The sequence below is a fragment of the Papio anubis genome, chromosome 5 (genome assembly GCF_008728515.1).
Source record: "Papio anubis isolate 15944 chromosome 5, Panubis1.0, whole genome shotgun sequence".
Lineage (NCBI taxonomy): Eukaryota > Metazoa > Chordata > Mammalia > Primates > Cercopithecidae > Papio > Papio anubis.
Window position 1 is genome coordinate 73,290,671 of NC_044980.1, and position 10,535 is coordinate 73,301,205.

The window sequence follows — 10,535 nt, forward strand, 5'->3', positions numbered from 1 at the left end:
CACTTAAGGTCAGGTATTCCAGATCAGCCTGGCCAATATGGTGAAACCCCATCTCTACTAAAAACACAGAAATTGGCAGGGTGCAGTGGCTCACACCTGTAATGCCAGCATTTTGGGAGGCTGAGGCAGGCAGATCACCTGAGGTCAGGAGTTTGAGACCAGCCTGGCCAACTTGGTGAAACCCTGTCTATACTAAAAATACAAAAATCAGCCGAGTGTGGTGGCAGGCACCTATAATCCCAGCTACTCAGGAGGCTGAGCTAGGACAATGGCTTGAACTCAGGAGGTGGAAGTTGCAGTGAGCCCAGATTGCACCATTGCATTCCAGCCACAGAGTAAGACTTCGTCAAAAAAAAAAAAAAAAAAAGCTAAACAGTAGAGAGGGAAAAAACACATCTTGTGCCCATTACAGTATTTAAGATTTACTGATCACCACACTTCAGGAAGAGAAAATGCTAATCAGGGTAGTTGGGAATACTCACACAGACAGCAGTGTTCCTACTCTATTCCGGCTTTCTTTACTGAGAAATTTAAAACCATATTTAGTGGCTCGGTGCAGTGTCCTGTAATCCCAGCACCTTGGAAGGCCAAGGCGGAAGCATCACTTGAGTCCAGGAGTTCAAGACCAGCCTGGGAAACACGGTGCGACCCCATCTCTACTAAAATTTTTTTAAAACAATTTTGCCAAGCGGGGTGGCACACACCTGTAGTCCTAGGTACTAGGAAAGCTGAGGCAGGAGGATCACTGGAGCCCAGAAAGTTGAGGCTGCAGTGAGCCCTGGTTGTGCCATTGCACTCTAGCCTGGGCAATGCTGTCTTCAAAAAAAAAAAAAAAAAAAGAAACCCAAAAAACCAAAACCATATTTAGTGGGTGCTAAACAGTAAGATGCAAAAAGCCACAGAGCCTTATTTCCCTAAATCAAACTTAATCTGCTTTGAGGTGAAACTGAGGGACAAAGTCAGCCTCAGTTAGTTAGGGGCTCCTTCTTTACCTCAATGGAATTACACAAGAATTCTGGGCTCCTAAGTCTCAGCAAATAGGGGGGTAGGGGCTGGCCCTTTGTCCTAGGCGGTTGCTTCAGTGGCTCTGCAGAGCTGCTGTCTGATGGGCACTGAGGCTGCAAGCAGCTTCAAGGACAATTCTCACCTAATCTTCCCCACTGACTTTAGAACATGCCCACGTTCTCTGGTCCTCCGCCACCAGGTGGTCCCTATAGTTTCCCGTTGCCTTTCCACGCCCAAAAGCAGCTACAAACTCTACCTCTTAGTCTTGGGCCATGCTTCTTAATCTTGGGATGAACACATGATATACGGCCTGCAGTTGAGGTATTTTAAAAATAACTCACCCAGTTTGTTCATATAACTCAAAAAATATCTTAGTCATATTTTTCATCCTTCTCTTTCAAAAATATCTTTGTTCAAGAAAAGAATAACTTATTGTTCACATCTGTTTCTGGTTTCAGTGTAAGTGGTAAGTGGTAAGAGAATTAGGTCACCAACAGTTAGCTGTTCTCTCTATAGTTCTGTTCTAAGCCAGAGATCTTGTTTAGGAGCCCTTGACCTTAAAAGGACACTGGATAGAAATGGTCATAAAGAGAGAGAAAATGCCACAGAGAGACTGAAGTCCTACATAAGCTTAGTCCCTTTGTAAACTGGAACCACTGCAAGCACCCTGTGAGACCTTAATGGGGACCATTTTGAGTCCTAGTGTGAATTTCCTGCCATAGAGCTGTCAAGCATTCAGTTCACACACAAAAGCAAACTTTTTTTTTTTTTTTTTTTTTTTTTTGAGACGGAGTCTCGCTCTGTTGCCCAGACTGGAGTGCAGTGGTGCGATCTCGGTTCACTGCAACCTCTGCCTCCTGTGTTCAAGCGAATCTCCTGCCTAAGCCTCCCCAGTAGCTAGGACTACAGGCGCCGGCCACCACGCCCAGCTAATTTTTTTGTGTTTTTAGTTGAGACGGGGTTTAAGCATATTGGCCAGGCTGGTCTCAAACTCCTGACCTCAGGTGATCTGCCCGCCTTGGCCTCCCAAAGTGCTGGGATTACAGGTGTGAGCCACTGTGCCTGGCCTGAAAAAGTTTTTCTATTGAGCACTTTGTGTTAGCAAAAGGAAAAAAAAAATAGAAACCTAACAGAGTCATAACTACACCCTACTTGGATTTGAATTTAACTGTGCTATCTATTTATGGCATAATTATCATAACTGTTTTTGAATTGGGATTATGTCAATGGATGCTATTTGTGATTATTGCATGTATTAGGTATTTTGATGAAGAATTGTGAAAATGCTTAGGCATGTTCAAGATACAGAATTAGGAGGGATCTCTGGCCAGGTGTGGTGGCTTACGCCTGTAATCCCAGCACTTTGGGAGGCTGAGGCCGGCGGATCACCTGAGGTCAGGAGTTTGAGGCTAGCCTGGCCAACACAGCAAAACCCTGTCTCTGCTAAAAATACAAAAATTAGCTGGGCTAAAGATACAAAAATTATCCCAGCTATGCAGCAGGCTGAGGAAAGAGAATCGCTTGAACTGGGAGGTGGAGATTGCAGTGAGCCAAGATCACGCCATTGCACTCCAGCCTGGGTGGCAAAAGCAAAACTCTGTCTCAAAAAAAAAAAAAAAAAAAAAGAATTAGGAGGGATCTTTGATATCCTGGGGAACTGAATTAGAATTCAACATGACCCTGGAAAGTTACATATGTGCATGGAAATGTATGCAATATATATTTACCTGAAGAGTTATAACAGGAATAAGTATGAGGTCATTTACTTATGAAGGAAAAACATGTTTTAGAGAAGCATAATGAGGAAATAATGCTCTTGCACCATGTCACTTGAAATATATTTTGGGAGACTCAGAGACATTGTGTAATAATATTGAAGTAATAGATCCTAAAATCTAAAAGTATAGCTACCCCTTATTCCAGATTCTATTAATGTCAACCCAAAAATATATCCATCATTCAAAGATAGCAATATTTAATAATATAACTCATGCTAGTTTTTGTCTATTTATTTTATTTTACATAGTGTAATCACACCATAGTCAACTTTTCGTTACCTGTGTATGATTTGGGTATTTTATGGATTAACTACAGAAAAAATATTTTTTGATCACAGTTTAGCTTTTCTTTTATAACAAGCTAAGGTACTACCCTCTGCCATTAGTTGGTATTTGTCAAGAAATAGAAAAAATGTTAACATAAGGAAAGTAAGTGGGCTATCAAAAATTCCAATGTCTTTCACAAAGTGAAACTGCCCTTTAAATTATTATTTATTTCTTCACTACTATTTGAGTACTTATTGTATGCAAGACACTAAGTTCGAGTCAATGAGAATCAGAAAGATAAGCAATAGATGTTTTTGCTCTGGAGGAGTGAAGGATTTGGTGAATTACAACATTGTGACAATTATTTTGAATTATTGATTATTTCTGTCTTTGCATATACTGAGAAAAGACTTCAGAGACTTTGGAAGAGATTTGGTCAATTAAATTTTCTATTATTTCATATGTTAATTGAAATGAAGAAGAAATCTGTACAGCAGATGTAGTACCGAATCAAATATTAATGAAAAAGAATCTCTTAATGTAACTTGAGAAATAACTGCTAAAAGAATTCTGGAGAGGATCTCATTTGTTTCTGATTGGACTTAAGGAATCATCAACGCTTCACGATTTTGAATGTTAATCAAATATTGTTGATTTTTTTTTTTTTTTTTGAGACGGAGTCTTGCTCTGTCACCCAGGCTGGAGTGCAGTAGCTGGATCTCAGCTCACTGCAAGCTCCGCCTCTTGGGTTCACGCCATTCTCCTGCCTCAGCCTCCCGAGTACCTGGGACTACAGGTACCCGCCACTTCGCCCGGCTAGTTTTTTTTTTGTATTTTTTAGTAGAGACGGGGTTTCACCGTGTTTTCCGCCCGTCTCGGCCTCCCAAAGTGCTGGGATTACAGGCTTGAGCCACCGCGCCTGGCCTGTTGATGGTTTTAAGAATATAAATTACCTAGTAGCATGTTCTAAAATCATATTGTTTATAAGTAAGCCATTTCCCACTCATATATAACCTGGATGGAGAAAATACCAGAAGCATATAACATTGAACTATTGTACCTCTCAATGTTCATTGCTTTTTAATTGGTCTTACTACAATGAACTTCTTTGTTGTTGTTGCTGCTTTTTTGTGTTTTTTTTAGACAAAGTCTCGCTCTTGTGGCCCAGGATGGAGTGCAATGGTGTGATCTTGGCTCACCACAACCTCTGTCTCCTGGGTTCAAGCCATTCTCCTGCCTCAGCCTCTTGAGTAGCTGGGACTACAGGCACCTGCCACCAAGCCTGGCTAATTTGTGTATTTTTAGTAGAGTTGGGGTTTCATCATGTTGGCCAGGCTGGTCTCAAACTCCTGACCTCAGGCGATCTGCCCACCTCAGCCTCAGCGTGGTGGCTCATGTCTATGATCCCAGCACTTTGGGAGGCTGAGGCGGGTGGATCGCCTGAGGTCAGGAGTTTGAGACCAGCCTGGCCAACATGGCAAAACCCCGTATCTACTGAAAATACAAAAATTAGCCGTGCATGGTGGTGGGTGCCTGTAAACCCAGCTATGCAGCTGGGATTTGTAATCCCAAGGTTCTGGGATTACAGGCGTGAGCCACCCTGCCCGGCTTTATAATAAACATTTTTAAACAAGGAAATAAATGCCCTGAAGAACAGCACAGATCTAGACTGCCTAGATTTGTAGTTAACCATTGGATTTGACAGTATTTTTTAAAAATAAGTAGCATGTGTTTCTTTTAAAACAACTGTATTTCAAGAAAACAACTCGATTATTTTCTGAAAAGAAAGTACACTTGTTAAAAATTATTTTTTGGTCTGCCAGAACAGGAATAAGGCAGAAAAATAGCCGTGGTTCTGATGACCTGCAGAATGAGTTACTCAGTTCTGTGGCAACAGACCATAACTTGTAACTCTAACTACATCTTCTGAAATAAGTATGTTTCGAAGTAATACAAGATGAGTGAAAATCCACAATTTTTGTTTGTTTATTATTAACTAACATTCATACTTTCTTCAGATTTCTTTTGGTTTTAACCTAATGTCTCTTTTCTGTTTCAGAGTCCCCCATTACCTTTAGTCCTCACGTCTCCTTAGGCTTCTCCTGTGTATTAGTCCATTTTCATACTGCTGTAAAGACCTGCCAGAGACTGGGTAATTTACAAATGCAGGAGGTTTAATTGACTCACAGTTCAGCATTGCTGGGGAGGCCTCAGGAAACTTAAAATCATGGTGGAAGATGAAGGGGAAGCAAGGCACCTTCTTCACAAGGTAGCAGGAAGAAGTGCAAGCAGGAGAAATGCCAGATGCTTACAAAACCGTCAGATCTCATGAGACTCACCCTCTATCATGAGAACAGCATGGGGAAACTGCCCTCATGATCCGATTACTTCCACCTGATCCTGCCCTTGACAAATGGGAATTATGGGAATTATAATTTAAGACGAGATTTTGGGTGGGGACACAGCCAAACTATATCATCCTGACTACGACCGTTTTTAGACTTTCCATGTTTTTGATAAACTTGAAAGTTTTGAGAAGTACTGGCCAGTTATGTTGTGGGATGTCCCACTATGGGACTTCAACTGCTGGCTTTCTCATTAGGTTAAATTGGGTTGTGAGATATGAAAAGAGATTACAGAGGTTAAAAAAATGTCATTTTCAGAAGGGCATGGTGGCTCATCCCTGTAATCCTAGCACTTTGGGTGGCCAAAGTGGGTGGATTGATTGAGTCCAGGAGTTCAAGCCCAGCTTGGGCAACATAGTGAGACCCCATCTTTACAAAAAAAATACAAAAATTAGCTGGATGTGGTGATGCACCTGTATTCCCAGCTACTTGGGAGGCTGAAGCAAGAGGATCACTTGGGCCAGGGAAGTGAAGGCTGCAGCGAGCTGTGATTGTGCCACTGCACTCCAGGCTGGGCGACAGGGCAAGACCCTGTCTTTAAAAAAAAAAAAAAAGGAGATTACAACTGAATGTCAGAGTGGATTTAGAGGAAGTTTTTATTTATCTAGACTATCTAGAATATGAATGAGTCACAATACATAATATATATGCATTATTAATTTTCAAAAGAGTAAAACATTTTTTAAAACTTGCCTCTATTGTTATACACACTATCTTTTATATATATGTATATATAATTTACAAGGCATTTCAGGACTTTGCAATGACTGCATCAGGATCATCAATAAGAGTGACAATGTAATTCAATCAATAAGCAACAGATGTTGTTGACTTGAACAACAGATAGTCCCACATTTTACTAAAGATGTAGAAAGTATAAAAATTTTACATAAATTCATGCTAACTATATTACTACCAGAAATTCAATAAAATAATTAGTTAATTTTATGTTATCTTGTTTACTGACCCCAACCACTCTCACTCTCAAAAGCCTGGTTATTTGGATGTTTTCATCTTTGGAATGTTGGATGTACAAGGAATTATTCTGTCACTCTTCCCAAGGATCCCAAGTGAGTATGGCTATAGACATTGCAAATATGAGTGTCCTTAGAGCACTGAAAAAGCAGCTCTAACAAGAAGAATAAATAAAAAATAGTATTGGGTACAAAAGGACTATCAGCTGATGGTTTGTTCTTGAGGGACTGTTTTCCTACTTAACAAACAACTCTCTTAACACCAAGAAGAACTAGTGATGTGTAGGTTTGGATCACAGCTAAAGACCAAAATTGTTAACAATTAGGAGTTTGTAAAAAGACAATGCGTAGGCTCTTGGTATGAGTAATTCTGCATATGAAACTCATGACTATAATCAATGGGTAGGAGTTGCTTTCACTCTGTCTTAGTACGTTTGGACTGGCATAAAAAAATACCATCAACTGGGCAGCTTACAAACAACAGAAATTTATTTCTCACAGATCTGGAGACTGGGAAGTCCAAGATCAAGGCACTGGCAGATTCTGGTGGCGAGAGCTTTCTAATTTATAGACAGCGCCTTCTTGCTGTGCCTTCATGTGGTGGAAAGCAGGAGCAAGCTCCCGTGGGACAATTTTATAAGAGCACTAACCCCATGAGAGCTCTGCCCTGATGACCTAATCGTCTCCCAAAGGCCCCACCTCATATGCGTATCACACTGGGGATTAGGTTTCAGCATACGAATTGGGGGGTGGGAGCAGGAACACAAACATTCAGACCATAGCACTATTTTTTGGAACATTTCTGTTCATAAACTTGCCATTAGAAATTTATAGTTTGTGGTTAAAGTTTATGTGAGCTAGCTTAGAAGAAGGGCCTATTTGAGTTTGGCATAGGAATATCATTTTATTTCCATGCCAGGAGCAAAAGCTGAAATCTGAATGCATCTTTTTGTGCCTGTTTTGTCAAAGCCAAAGTGAACTACTTATTAAAAATTGGGAGATATAGGCCAGGCGCGATGGTTCACACCTGTAATCCCAGCACTTTGGGAGGCCAAGGCGGGTGTATCACGATATCAGCGGATCGAGACCATCCTGGCTAACAAGGTGAAACCCTGTCTCTACTGAAAATACAAAAAAAGAAAAAAAAAAAAATAGCTGGGCGTGGTGGCGGGCGCCGGTAGTCCCAGCTACTCCGGAGGCTGAGGCAGGAGAATGGCGTAAACTCAGGAGGCGGAGCTTGCAGTGAGTCGAGATCGCGCCATTGTACTCCAACCTGGGCGACAGAGCGAGACTCCGTCTCAAAAAAAAAAAAAAAAAAGAAAAGAAAAGAAAAGAAAAATTGGGAGATATATTTCAAATATGACTATATCAATGCCCTTAGCCAAGAGCCACTAGGAATATGCTAACAGTTAAACAAACTGGATTCGTCACTCATTGCAGTGAGGGAGAACAGACACCACAGGGACTGTGGGATATTGCAGCACAGGTTAGAAAAACTTCCTAGGATTTGGGCTTATGTTAGGTGATTTTGAAGGGTTTAAGGAAGCTGGGTTTGCTCTTGATTGGAGACTTTTAGGATGTAGGGGCGATTCTATGATTAGGTATCTTACCATATTTTATCTAAGGGAAGGGGAGACCAAACCCACGCTAAAGGTGTAATTGGTAAAAAAAAAAAAAAAAAAAAAAAAAAAGTAGCAGGCACTTATATTAATATTTGCCAGGATAGGGAGATGTTTGGTACTTTGAGGCTTGGGCAATGTTCATGCTTTGTCTGTAGTCAGACGTGATTATGGGGAGGCCTTATTTTTGTCTTTATCCATCAAGGTCACAGAGCAACTTTATATGATGTTGATGTTCGGTGAAATTGTTTCTATTTCACAGGAAAACACTGTGGCCTAACTGCCAGTGCCAGGCCAGCTTCTGATGTCAAGGGCTGCGTTTCTCTTTCTCAACTACTAGGTCATTAACTGGCAAAATAAGATTCATTTCAAAGATTGCTTCCAATATTCTCCGTGTTTTATTCGAAATATGAAACAGACATCGTTACATTTCTACGGATCTGCTAAATTATTGCAATTTTCTTGGTCAACGTCAGAATTAAATCCTTATCATGAAGTTCTTTGGCACTAAATTTAAGAATCAAAGAGTGTGCATTTTTCATTCCTCATTTTACAAAATTTTGATCTGTATAGGGTGGCAATCCAGTAAAACATCAGTATGTCTCAGCATCTTGTCTTAGTTTTATAGTCTTGGAAATTCAGTATATTGGATCATCTACATGAGACTGGGTTCCAGGGCATATATGCACCCTAACCAAAAATACAGGAGACTAATTTAGCTGTAAGAATGCTAATGTGTTAATTCACAATAAGAAATATAACCATCAAAAGTTATAATAGTTAACTCTTACTGAGTGCCTACTATGGTAAGCATGTGACATGAATTAGTCCATGAAACCTTCACAATGGCCTTATGTGGTAGTCACTTGGTCATTTGGAAAACACTAGACTAACCACCTCTGTCCCATCCTCCTCTTCTTCAGTTGCCTCCTAATTATCGTAAGTTCTCTCTCAATGTCTCCCTTTCTCTCTCTCTTATTCCCAAGTCTCATTCCCAAGAGTTGTTGCATCTGCTAAGTTTCATACTTTTGCAATACCTATTTCTCCACTGGTATATTTTGTCATCATTTAGACCAACATACCTGGGGCGGAGGCGGGGGGTGTTAAAAACTGAGAGGTTCTCTTGCACTTCCCTTTTTTTGAAAAAAAAAAATACCCTCAAAGATGTCTAAAATGTTATATTACTTACTTAGGTTTATTTATGTAATTATGAATTCTATGGTTATTACAGATTAGATATTAAATGTATTGGTGTTTTATGTTAGTCTGACTTGAAACTAGGCTCACAAATGTAATAATCTTACAGTAATCTCTTTTTTATTAAAAAAATCACATGCCTCAGCTTAATATATTTTGCTCTATATTTGCTCAGTCATGCGTCTCTAATGCTTCAAGATCAGGTTCAATGACTTGATCCAGAAGATTCATATATATTAGAGTCTGGGTTTTGGGGGGTGGGTGAGAGAGAGTAGTTTTGTCCTTGTTATTTTGTTACAATACATGTTTATGGTTTTAAAAAAAAAAAAAAAGGAAAGTACAAAAGAAACAGAGCACAAAGAATAAACAAAACCCAACAAACCATAATCCTCCCATCTAGAGGCAACCAGTTACTGATAACATTCTGGGTTGTATCCTTCTAGAGGTTTCTCTATACATTCCACATCATGATGTATGCACAATTGAGTTCTCTGCTTTTTTCTCACATAACATCACATGATAAGCATTTCCTCCATCTTTAAAAATGTAAACATATAATTTGATTTAATCATGCATGTAATACATGAATAAAATGTCTCCTTTTTCAAATATTAAAGTATTTAGGTGTAAGGATAGGTATCAATAGAATTTTGAACACCACTCCCACGTAGAAGTTTCCTCAGTATGAAAATATCACAGTTTATTTAGTCATTGTCCTGAGTTATTTCCACTATTTACCTATTCCAACATTGCTGCAATGAATTTTCTTTAATATACGCTTCTTTGGGGTAGACAAGTAGAAATGAAATTTTTGGGTTATAAGTATGAAAATTATGTAGTTATAGTTGACATTTTTAATGCTTAAAAAATCTATTGCATGTTTTTAATGTTGGGCTTCAAAGGCTTTGGTGAAAATATCTTTGTTTATATATTTTTGTGTTTCTTTCATGTTATTTCCTTAAATTTCTAAAAGGAGAAGTACTCAAAGTTTATAAAACATTTTAGACCTCCTGATAGATTGCATCAAATCATTTTTCAAAGGATTATTTCAGTATAGAATCTCCTAGGAATGAATGGGATACTCATTTTACCTTCCAGTCCAACATTAGGTGTTATCATTTAAGATACATTGTTTTCAGTTTGATAGGGAAGAAATGGCATGTTATTTTAATTTGCATTTCTATGATAACTGGTGAGTTTGAACATTTTATATGTTTACTAATCATTTTAACTTCCTGTATTGTGAATTGTCTTTTCATATCCTTTTTCCATTGTATACTAGAGCCTTTG